Below are 13,050 nucleotides of genomic sequence, written 5' to 3' on the forward strand. Positions count from 1 at the left end.
AACAGGTTGGTTGTGTTGCTGTCAGAGACAAAGGTTTCAGTCCACACACACGATAAGATGTCTCTGTGTCCCAGAGGTCTTCCAGGTCCAGCTGCAGCGTGAGAAACCCTCCAATCAGAGCAGTCCAGTACGTAAGTCTTTCACTTTTTCATTTTCATATTGTGTTGAGTTCAGGGAGCAGAGAGTCTGTCTTCTCTCCACGTTAGTTATCTGCTCAGCCAGCTGCTGGAACTTCACACTGTGCTATTAGTACTTTTACTGCAGTAACATGTCTGAATACTTGCTTTAATCTCAGAAGGAAAGCTTGTACTTGGTATTGTCCTCCATTTATCTGACAGCATGTTACTCTGCACATTCACAGTTTACACACAAAGTATGACTCAGCAGTAAAACATGATGTAATGTTCCATAGAATCAGCTCTCTCACTGCTACTTCTACATCAAGTACATTTAGTAACAGAGCAGGACTTTGGACACAGTATTTTCACTGTGTAGTATTAATAGTTTGGAGTACTTCCTCCACTGCTTCACTGAATCTGTTTAACGATAAAGTTTGTTCATCACATTTTAAACATGTTGGAACTCGACGTGTGGGAAGTTCCTCGTGTGGCATTCACGGGACAAAGGAAGAACAAACACACACTGACCACAACAACCACAGTTACACAGAGACATGAAACAATGCTCTTATTGTGAAAATCTGCTTCCCGACAGGTGGAGCTGTGACTCATCAGGAAACAACTCACCCGAGTTCTTCTTCATCAACTCTTTGGACTGTTTAAAGAAACTGTAAGTTGCTGTTTGATACTTTAACAACACGTTAGTCTTTGGTCTCTTCAGGGTTTCTTTCTGGCTCTGTTGTGTTAAATATAATGTTTCTACTTCACTTCTTATTTCCTGAGAAAGTGTTAAGAACTCTTGTGTTGAAGATAAATCTCCATGTTGTAACATGAACTACTACAGAGGAGGTTTTAAATACTTAGCCAGGTTTTTCTACGTCTGTCTGTCCCAACCGTGAGGCTGCAGTCAGAAAACTTTACAGCTGTGTAGTTGAGATCTAAATGAAGGCTGAGTTTGAAGATGGGTGTGGTCCGAGCCTTTCTCCTGCTGTCAGAAAACACACCTTCGTCTCCAACAGAGTAAAGTCGGACACAACAGGACTTTACTGTTTCCTCTGGAACCTTTTCAGAATAAAATGTAGTGACCTAAATGCCTCTCTTACTGTTTTAGTGATGTGTGGAGGAGGAGGAGTAGTTTCTTCATGTTATTCTGTTTCTGCTGATTAAAAATTGATTTCCCTTTCTGGTGGTCTTCCTCTCCTTCTAACATGACCTATCAGAGACCAGACCCTGCTGAACCTGAACCCATCTGTGTGTCCATTAAGAGTTACTGATCCATGGAGCCACTGCTACTTTAAAAAAAATACCTGTGAATAGAAGGAGAGGCCACTTGAAATTGAGGACAGACGATTGATGGAGAGACTTGAATGGCAGAAGGAGAGAATAGCGATGGAAAGAGAAATAGAAATGTTAAGAAGAAGATTGAGGTGAGTTATGAACATCCAGCAAACTAAAACGAGTCTCATTGGATGGAACTACGTCCCGTCTGGATTGTTTTGTGTCATGTTAGTCTCATGCAAACTCCTTCAAATAAAGTGTTTTTGTGGAAAGGATTTATTGTAGTTGATAACTGAAATGAAAATATTTGTGCAAAATAATTTACTGTCTCACTCAAGATAACTTTCTGTTTCGTCAACATTTTTTTAAATGTTTTTAGGCTGATTTCAAAAGATATTTGGAATAGAGATTTGGACAGAAAGTAAAGCATTATTAGCATTTAATTGTTAATAATTAGGCATACAGACATTCATATTAATATTATATTTTATGCAGGGAGACTTCACCTGAACATGTGACCCTTAATAAATGTGTTTTTCTATCAGGACCAATCAGAGACCAGAATCTCCTGAAGCTGAACATGAACCTGATCCTGATCCTGAACCAGAACCAGAACCTGAACCCAGCTGTGTGTCCTTTAAGAGCGACCAGTCACTTGGTCACCTCATTGACTTTAAAGGAGAGAAACCCTCTGCTGAAAAGAGGTAAGCTGTTATTATAATATTACTGATTCATGTTTTAACTTTTATGTATCCAGAGAAGTTTTTGGAGTTTACTTTCAGCATCTTTCTTCCTCACATCCATTTATATTCTCACATCTGAAAGTTGTCCAGTTAAACCAGTCTTCAACTCTTGACTTTAGGTAAATATTGGATCTGGTTTGGTCCAATATATATTTTCTGGTGTTTTAGCTTTTTAACCCAGTTATTTGTGTAGTTTATTGAACTTCTTTTGTGTTAATCTTGTTTTAGTTGCTGCTTGTATATTGTCTGAATACTAAAAAGTAATTTTCCATCCCTGTTGGTCTTACTCTCTGTGTAGCAGTATCCAGCAGAGACCAGAGTCTACTGAACCTAAACCTGAACCCAGCTGTGTGTCCTTTAAGAGCGTGCAGTCACTTGGTCGCATTATTGACTTTAAAGGTCAACAACCCTCTGCTGAAAAGAGGTAAGCTGTTAATAATATTATAATATTGCTGATTCATGTGTCAACTTTTATGTATCCAGAGAAGTTTTTAAATTTATTTTCAGCATCTTTCTTCTTCACATATATTTATATTCTCACATCTGAAAGCTGTCCAGTAAGACCAGTCTTCAACTGTAGATCTTAATTTAATATTAGACCTGGTTTGGTCCAATATTATCTGGTGTTTTAGCCCCATTGAAACACTTTTTAAATCTCCCAGTAGGCTAAAAATCATGAATGGCAAAATTCTTCCCAAATGTTCTTCTCCAACTGGGAATACCAGGAGGATGGTTCAGAGTGCCCCTTCCAGGGTAACTTTATCTGCACATCCCCCCTCGAGAACCAGCGACCCTTGGTCAGGACACTATTTGCCATGAGAAGACTTCTGCAATTTGAGTCTGGAAAAAAAGGAACCACCATCCAACAGTATCCTCAGTCCAGGTCAGCAGTTCTCCCCGACTACAAACAGGCCATCTAAACTCTGCTTCCCCCTCCTGAGTCGGCTGATGGTTTGCCAAACATTGTTTTTAGGCCAACAGAAGGTTTTACACCGTTGACTCCCGAAATGGTTCAGGAGTCCTTTAGGCCAACCATGTTGTAGCCTTTGTTTACTTCTTAGTTCTTTCTGTTGATTCACATTGGGATCAGCAGTACCACCAACACTTTAATGTCAGGGGAAAATGTCTGATTCTATGTGTAATCCGCACATTAAGTCAAAGGACCTTTACTTTGCGTTTGTCTCTGTGTTGACCAGTGTTGTCGTTATGGTGATGCATACGACGGCCGTGCCCCCCTAGCGGTCATTGATTCCCCTCCTACCACTTGCCATGCCAAAAAAATATCCTCATGATGATTGGAGGGGAAAAGAAAAAACTTCTCAGACGCTGGTGAATTACTGCAAATTGAATTATAAATTTGGCCTGTTCTTGAACAGTGTAGGGAAACCTGCTATAGACTTCCTACAGTATATTAGTAATACTGCATTACGGCACTCAGGGACAGCTTCGATATACAAGACATATATGATAAAATTTAACAGAACTATATATTATAAGCTATCCAAACAAGCCTTAGTGATAAAGTTGAAGATTATATATAATATTTATATAAAACACTTAGCTGTCTGCCAATCCCCTCTGGAAACAGCTAGTTGCTCCCAGAGTGGCGAGGTCCTGTATTTGGAACGGGATGGCACGGTTCCGGTGCGTTGCCCTCTCTACTGGACCCAATTCAGTACATAGATCCAAGAGCACAGATTTAGGGAATTTAAATTGGTATATTAACCAGTCATCGTCATGGTCCCTGAAGACTCTTTTTCTCCTGATTCTTCCATTCCAGTCCTACTGCAGTGCATTACGCAAGGGGGTCACCGCAGTATATGTTTACAACATATTGTGATTGTTAACACCTTGCCAAAATCACAGCATCAACTAGTGGTATCCTCCACCCCAAGATACAATCTTAAGACAAACGTCTAATAGGCAAAAACAGTTTTCTTCATGCAGAATGTGTCACGAACAAGAATTAAAGTTTGGACAGATAAGGAGGACATTAAGAGTAACGATCGTGCAAGACCTTAATGGCTGTATTTCCAGACTTTGACATTAGATGATATGCACATGATGCACAGTATTAAAGACAGATATTTAGTTATTTACACTGTGTTCTGCCATTATCTAATGGTAGGGTATTTGATGCTATCCTGTATTCCATGCAGTCGCGCCATCTCTTCCTCCTGCGCTCCGTAGCGGATAATGTGACGGGGAGACAGCGCCAATTAAACATTAATAACAAATTTTTATTAAAGATTTGAGTTGGATTTGGCAAGTTGTTTATGGAAAAATTATCACTCAGTAAAAGCGCAAATAGCACTGCTGGATTTAATTTTAAAAGTTTCTTATATTAAAAAGGAGATGACAAGCCAGCTGGAATCTGCCACTTTCTTTATCTCTCTCCTGCGCGTGGTGTGTTCCCAATTAAGTGGAGTAAGTGAAGTTAGATCTGCTCTGTGGTGGCATGATATGGAAATGAACAGCAACAACAACGAAAAACGAAAAACATTTCTGCTGTGTTGGACTATGTTGCCACTGCGTTAAAATATTTCTCAAAACGGCAGTGTCCCTCCGCCGATGACCCAATGCCCCTCCAGCAGATCTGCTCTGGCGCAGACTCTGGTGTGGACAGACATGATGTGAGCTAATTCTTCCTGATTCCTGAGAGCTCAGAGGTTCCCAGTGGTCAGTCTGCCCAGCAGCATCAAACACACCTCGACTCCATATTTATGGTCTGTACATGTACAACAACTACTTTTCATCTATTCTGTTCACAAAGATCTCCATGCTGTACGTTTCAGACCAGTGGATTGTCCAACATGGATCTGATGTTTGCTTCCATCATTTCAGTTTGATTTTGTCATTCATATAATCTTCTGTTCCAGCTGCTGGAGGAGAACATCGTCACTTTTGTGAAGAATGAGCTGAAGAAGATCCAGAAGGTTCTGAGTCCAGATTACCCAGAATTCTCAGAGAGTCAGAGGGAGGGTGAAGAGCTGAGGAGGAGCAGAGAGGCATTTCTGAAGATCACACTGCACTTCCTGAGGAGAATGAAGCAGGACGAGCTGGCTGACCGTCTGCAGAGCAGTAAGAGGATTTCTCTAAAGATTTAACTTGCTGAACTCAGTGTTGTAGTCAAAACACCAACCGTCGAGTCTCGAGTCCCCAGTGTTTGAGTCCGAGTCACCAAAGAAGAGTCAGAGTCGAGTCACCATTACCTGAGTTTGAGTCCAAGTTGAGTCCTGAGTCCAAGTCGAGTCATCAAGGTTGAGTCTGTGTTGAATTCCGAGTCTGCCTTCATTTCTCCACTCTGGCACTTTTAAAGAGCTGATATACTAATTAAAGAGGGTCTACACTAAACAAAAACGACACCACTGTCACGATTGCAAATCACGATCCGGGTCGCATCTCCCTGCATTTTCCAAACGTGAACATGTAGTAGGGAGCCAGTGAATCATGCACTACAGCTGCATATACCAATATCAATTCCTTTGTTACAAGAGTAGTGAAAGTAAAAGCGAGAATGCAGCATTAAGTGAGTTACGTCGTTTGTTGTCAAGGAAGGAGAGCAAGCAGTAGCGGTGTCCGACTGAGAAATCCATGTGTGGCTTTGAGGAAAAAGCGAGAGAAAAAAGACATCCCAAAGATGATGTAAAGTGAGTAATGGTTAAAAATGAACCAAAAAGCTACTCAAAACATGTTGGCTTCATCTTTTGTTAACACTGTTGGTGAAGTAAAGGGTGTTAACCCCAAAAGAACATCAGCACTGGATAGAACGTCTCCCCAGCTACTTCCCGGCCAGTCTTGGAGCCCGAAACAGGAAACGTGTAACATTTTATATAAAAAAAAGTTCAATGTCCAAATGCTCAGTATATCGTCAGATGTCGAGTCCTCAGTCCGCGAGTCCAAGTCAAGTCACGAGTCCAGAGAATAGATTCTCAAGTCGGACTCGAGTCCAGAGAATAGAGACTCGAGTCAGACTCAAGTCCGACTCCAGGACTTGAGTACTCCATTACTGGCTGGACTAATTGGACGTCTACTAATGTCTCCAGAGATGGACCAAAATATGTTCCTGTTTTCTTTGCAAAATTACTAAATGAGCTTCTTTTTTCTGTATTCATTCAGGAAGTCCAGCAGGATTTTGTAAACATAAACTCAAATCTAAGTTAAACAAGAAGTTCCAGTGTGTGTTTGAGGGGATTGCTAAAGCAGGAAACCAAACCCTTCTGAATCAGATGTTCACAGAGATCTACATCACAAAGGGAGGGACTGCAGAAGTCAATGATGAACATGAGGTTAGACAGATTGAAACAGTTTCTAGGAAACCAGACAGACCAGAACCAACAATCAGACAAGACGACCTCTTTAAAACCCCACCTGGAAGAGAGGAACCAATCAGAACAGTGATGACAACGGGAGTGGCTGGCATCGGGAAAACGGTCTTAACACAGAAGTTCACTCTGGACTGGGCTGAAGACAAAGCCAACCAGGACATCCAGTTCACATTTCCATTCACCTTCAGAGAGCTGAATGTGCTGAAAGAGACAAAGTTCAGCTTGGTGGAACTTGTTCATTACTTCTTTAGTGAAACCAAAGAAGCAGGAATCTGCAGGTTTGAAGAGTTCCCGGTTGTGTTCATCTTTGACGGTCTGGATGAGTGTCGACTTCCTCTGGACTTCCTCAACACTAAAATCCTGACTGATGTTACAAAGTCCACCTCAGTGGGTGTGCTGCTGACAAACCTCATCAGGGGGAATCTGCTTCCTTCTGCTCGCCTCTGGATAACCACACGACCTGCAGCAGCCAATCAGATCCCTCCTGGGTGTGTTGACATGGTGACAGAGATCAGAGGGTTCACTGACCCACAGAAGGAGGAGTACTTCAGGAAGAGATTTAGAGATGAGGATCAGGCCAGCAGAATCATCTCCCACATCAAGACATCCCGAAGCCTCCACATCATGTGCCACATCCCAGTCTTCTGCTGGATCACTGCTACAGTTCTGGAGGAAGTGTTGAATACCAGAGATGAAGGAGAGCTGCCCAAGACCCTGACTGAGATGTACATCCACTTCCTGGTGGTTCAGTCCAAAGTGAAGAACATCAAGTATGATGGAGGAGCTGAGACGGATCCACCCTGGAGTCCAGCGAGCAGGAAGATGTTGGAGTCTCTGGGAAAACTGGCTTTTGAGCAGCTGCAGAAAGGCAACCTGATCTTCTATGAATCAGACCTGAGAGAGTGTGGCATCGATATCACAGCAGCCTCAGTGTACTCAGGAGTGTTCACACAGATCTTTAAAGAGGAGAGAGGACTGAACCAGGACAAGGTGTTCAGCTTCATCCATCGGAGTGTTCAGGAGTTTCTGGCTGCTCTTCATGTCCATCTGACATTCACCAACTCTGGAGTCAACCTGTTGTCAGGAGAACAAGCAACATCAACACGTTTCTACCAGAGTGCTGTGGACAAGGCCTTACAGAGTCCAAATGGACACCTGGACTTGTTCCTCCGCTTCCTCCTGGGTCTTTCACTGCAGACCAATCAGAATCTCCTACGAGGTCTGATGACACTGACAGAAAGTGTCTCCGAGACCAATAAGAAAACAGTCAAGTACATCAAGAAGAAGATCAGTAAGAATCAGTCTGCAGAGAGAAGCATCAATCTGTTCCACTGTCTGAATGAACTTAATGATCGTTCTCTAGTGGAGCAGATCCAACAGTCCCTGAGATCAGGACGTCTCTCCACAGATAAACTGTCTCCTGCTCAGTGGTCAGCTCTGGTCTTCATTTTACTGTCATCATAGAATGATCTGGACGTGTTTGACCTGAAAAAATACTCTGCTTCAGAGAAGGCACTTCTGAGGCTGCTGCCAGTGGTCAAAGCCTCCAACAAAGCACTGTAAGTTTAGTTTAGTTCACAGTCCCCCTTAATTAACTGTACAGTAAAAGGAGCAGCTTTATCCTCAACGGCTAATTTCCAGCTGTAGTCCCCGGCCAGCTGACAATAGGCTTCCTAAAATACAATTGTAGAATTGGGATATATTTGTCAATAAATACTCTGATATCTTTCAACAGGAGAGAAAAATAAATGACTTGTTTCCTTCCGGATTGTCTCTCCAGACTTAGTGGCTGTAATCTGTCAGGGAGAAGCTATGAAGCTCTGTCCTCAGTTCTCAGCTCCCAGTCCTCTAGTCTGAGAGAGGTGGACCTGAGTAACAACCTGAAAGATTCAGGAGGAAAGCTGATCTCTGATGGACTAAAGAGTCCACACTGCACACTGGAGACTCTCAGGTCAGGTCAAGAACAATAGTCTTTGAAAATGCAGTATTGAAAAATACTTTGGATATAAAAATGTGAATGTTTCCAAAGTAATTTATTCTGATTTTGAATCACTTCATAAATAATGAAATATGAACTGTGGCTGAGATCCAGAAATCATTTATTTCATTTAATTTTGATTTCTTGACGTCTGTTTATTCCTTTGTTTCCAATTTGCTTAGAGTAGAGCAGCAGATATTTAAACATGCTGAGAAGGGTTTTCGTATACTCTATCACCAAAAGTCCAGACTTAACATTTAAACCCAAATGTTATTTCTCAAATATGATATTTCTCTAAACTTTAGACCTTTTTAATTTTAAACTGCCCATCAATCCATAAATTATTACTTTGATATCTTTCAACAGGAGTTCAAATAACTTGTTTCCTTCCTGTTGTCTCTCCAGACTGAGTGGGTGTAATCTGTCAGAGAGAAGCTGTGAAGCTCTGTCCTTAGTTCTCAGCTCCCAGTCCTCTAGTCTGAGAGAGCTGGACCTGAGTAACAATGACCTACACGATTCAGGAGGGAAGCTGATCTCTGTTGGACTGAGATGTCCACACTGCACACTGGAGACTCTCAGGTCAGATCAAGAACAGTAATGTTTGAAAACACATGAAAAATACTTTGGAAACTCAAAAAATGTGAATGTTTACGCTTAGGTCAGAATTCATTACCCCATTCAACTGATGACCATTTAAACTCTAATTAACTTTAGTTGATAAAACAGCTAACATGTAGCTTTGTGTCTGCTGATATGATAAACTTAGGCAGTAGTTATTAGACTCAGAATTACTTTCCATGAGGGTTTTTAATCATTTACTTTTGTTGTTGAATAATTAAATTCCACAAATGATTTTAAAGATTTATTATAAATCTGGACCAAAATGTACCGGGAAATCAAACAAACAAAACAAACACATGGCTCCACATGTTTAAAGAGAGTACCTGGTTGTTGTTCTGTGTGTTTGCAGTCTGTCAGGCTGTCTGATCTCAGAGGAAGGCTGTTCTTCTTTGGTCTCAGCTCTGAGCTCCAACCCCTCCCATCTGAGAGAGCTGGACCTGAGCTACAATCACCCAGGAGACTCAGGAGTGAAGCTACTGTCAGCAGGACTGGAGAATCCTCTCTGGAGACTGGACACTCTCAGGTACAAACACTGAGGAACAAAAAGGAGATATTTGTGTAGGAAGTTTTAAAGGAGGACATCTTCAGGAACTAAAAATATATCTCCCTTTTGTTAATAATTTATGTAGTTTGGACACATCTCTGTATGTTTAAAGAAACTCTCAATGGTTATAAGAAACATCCTTTTTCCCTCCGATCAAATCAGTAATCAACTCAACAGAGAAAGGTTCAGCCTAGCTTAGCACAAAGTAATGTGCTTTCTACGCTGTCAGAAGAGTGTGTGGATGAAGCATTTATCTACTATTTTGGCAGACTAGTTAGCTAGAAGTTTAAAATGTCAGTTGCCATTGCTGCATGGCTCATGTGATCAATCAGAGACGTACACTGACGTCAGGACCAATTATTGTACCAAGTTCCTCTTGTGCTGGGAGAGTACAGACTCTAAGTTCAAAAACTCCCTCTGTTGCACCAAATGCTCGCTCTTGGGGGATTGTTGGGTCTCTGTAAATGATAGTGTGGCATTGGCAGTGGCGCCGGCAGCCGTAATTCTGTACGCACTGTGCATATATTCTTTTCTATGAGACACTCATTTAATGATAACAATGTGTAAATGTGCCCATAGTCTGTTCTGCTCTCTATGTTTCAGTTATATTTTCCTCATTATTTATACGTTATTTCACCCACAAGCCATCCTATATTTATTAGAATATCCATTGTTTTGACCCTCTGTAGGGCTTTTATTTTCATACAGCTTTGGTTGAATAACTCAGTGTTAAGTGTTATAGCCTATAGATCAGTTTATCAGGAACTAGAGACAAACATCTCCATCCTATAATACAACAACCTTTAGTTTCAGTCTCTAATATTCTCATGACCTGCTCATTATGATATGGTAAAGTATGCTAGGAACACACTCTCATACACATCAAATAGCCTATTACAAGAACAGCTGATTTCTGGAGCAGTAAACAGTTTTAGAGGAGGATGATTGTTGTGCGTACTAAAAGATAAAATCCTGACATAGACCACCTATCTGGAAAGGTTCCTGAGATATCTTCTCTCATGATTGGACACTTTAAAGGAAATTAAACTGAATTAAATATTTAAATTTAATGACAGCCCAAATATGAATATAAAATGAGTAAATTCCAACCCTACATTTGATCAGAACGAAGCTGTGTGTGTGAGTGATGTAATGCCCCCCCCCTTCCTCCTTTCAGGGTGGAGCCTGCTGGAGTCAGATGGTTGACACCAGGTCTGAGGAAGTGTAAGTCTGTTTTTAATTTCATTCATCAAACTGTGACATCACTCATCCAACCCTCTGATGTCATCATCAGAGTGCTGATTGGTTAATAACTGCAGCTGTGTTGTGTCTCCTTCTCTCCGTCAGATTCCTGTGAACTCACACTGGACACAAACACAGTGAACAGAAAACTCAAACTGTCTGACAACAACAAGAAGGTGACATTAGTGGAGGAGGATCAGCCATATCCTGATCATCCAGAGAGGTTTGACTACTATCATCAGCTGCTGTGTAGAGATGGTCTGACTGGTCGCTGTTACTGGGAGGTTGAGAGGAGAGGAGATGTTTATATATCAGTGAGTTACAGAGAAATCAGGAGGAGAGGAGACAGAGATGACTGTGAATTTGGACATAATGATCAGTCCTGGAGTCTGACCTGCTCTGATGGTCGTTACTCTGTCTGTCACAATAACATCAGAACATCCATCCCCCCCCCCTCTGTCTCTGATAGAGTAGCAGTGTATGTGGACTGTCCTGCTGGCTCTCTGTCCTTCTACACAGTCTCCTCTGACTCACTGATCCACCTCTACACCTTCAACACCTTCAACACCACATTCACTCAGACTCTCTATCCTGGGTTTGGGTTCTGGTCTCCTCGGTCTGGGTTCAGGTTCAGTTCTGATTCCTCAGTGTCTCTGTGTCCTCTGTAGGACGGAGAGTCTCCTCCTGTTTCTCACTGCTGATCACTTGAGTCTGTACAGGATCACACTTAAAGAAAAATTTCAGGTTATTGTTATGAACTAATGAATGAACTTTGTATAAAATAATCCAGAATGATTGAACAGATTCCTGGTGAACATTGTAAACTTCTTCCACTTCCAGTCCTCTAAAGATGGAAGCTGTGATCATCAAATTGTAGAAATGCCGTTGACTTGTGTCATGTTTAGTTTTGACTTATGTTTCTTTTCACAATAAAAGCATCAAGTTACTGTGATGTGTTTGTGGTCTTTCTGTTTAACTTTTAAAGCCAGTGAACTCCAGGATGGGGGGGATTCACGGAGTACTTCTCTACTTGTTTGGTGTTCAGGATCTTTATCTAATTACGTTAGTGTTACGTTTAATAACATCCAAACCATAGACTGTATATATGAATATAATGGTAATAAAATGACACTTTCGTAATGAGATGCTGCATATGTTTAAAGGTTTAAAGGTTGATCAGCACAACTACAGGGAGGGTGCAGTTGCACCATGGGAAATGTAGTTTGCTGAAACTTGAATATCTGGAATAATTAAAAGAAATCAATAACTTCTTATGTATTAAATATGTCAAATTAGGAATATTAATTAATATATTACATTTCTATTCATTGTTTAAGATCAGAGAAGTTGGATTATTAAGAAAAATATGTCTATTAGTAATGTAGTCTGTCTGTTGTTTAATCTACTGTTGTGCTTTGTTCAATTAGTGACGTTACCTTAAATGACTGCGGCACATTCATGATAAACAGATTCCTTATGAACATTGTCAACTTCTTCCACTTCCAGTCCTTCAAAGATGGAAGCTGTGATCATCAAATTGTAGAAATGCCGTTGACTTGTCATGTTTTTTTCACAATAAAAGCATAACATTATTATCAGTGTTTTTGTGGTCTTTCTTTTTTAACATTTGCACATGATAAGATGTCTCGGTGTCGCAGAGGTCTTCCAGGTCGAGCTGCATCTTGAAAAAAACTCCAATCAGAGCAGTCAAGTACTAAAGTCTTTCACTTTTTTCACACTGAACTTCACACTGTGCTATTAGTACTTTTACTGCAGTAACATGTCATCAATGTGCTATTAGTACTTTTACTGCAGTAACATGTCATCAATGTGCTATTAGTACTTTTACTGCAGTAACATGTCATCAATGGGACAGAAAAGCTGTTTGATTGGGTCTGTTGGAGGTCTGATTCACTCCCACATTAATATGTTTGTGTTGAAGACTTCACTGTTGGTATCAGTGAGGAAAGAAGACAGAGGGGGGGGGATGGATTTCATATTTTAGGAAACATGTTCAGCTTGTGTGTTAGTGTCTACAGTCATTAAATCTTTCAGTCAGTAATGGAGCATCAACAGCAGTCCAAATGTCATTTTATTGTGAAAATCTGCTCCTGTTGCATCACTTCCTGTCTGCTTCCTGACAGGTGGAGCTGGGACACATTCCAGGGAACAGCTCACCTGTGTCATTTCTCTCCAG

General features: G+C 41.0%; 1 pseudogene; it reads left to right on the forward strand.

The window, feature by feature from the left end:
* Window positions 1–57: 57 nt before the first annotated feature.
* Window positions 58–8,031, forward strand: LOC114551725 (protein NLRC3-like; annotated as a pseudogene).
* Window positions 8,032–13,050: the final 5,019 nt, after the last annotated feature.

Source organism: Perca flavescens, unplaced genomic scaffold (genome assembly GCF_004354835.1).
Source record: "Perca flavescens isolate YP-PL-M2 unplaced genomic scaffold, PFLA_1.0 EPR50_1.1_unplaced_scaf_4, whole genome shotgun sequence".
Lineage (NCBI taxonomy): Eukaryota > Metazoa > Chordata > Actinopteri > Perciformes > Percidae > Perca > Perca flavescens.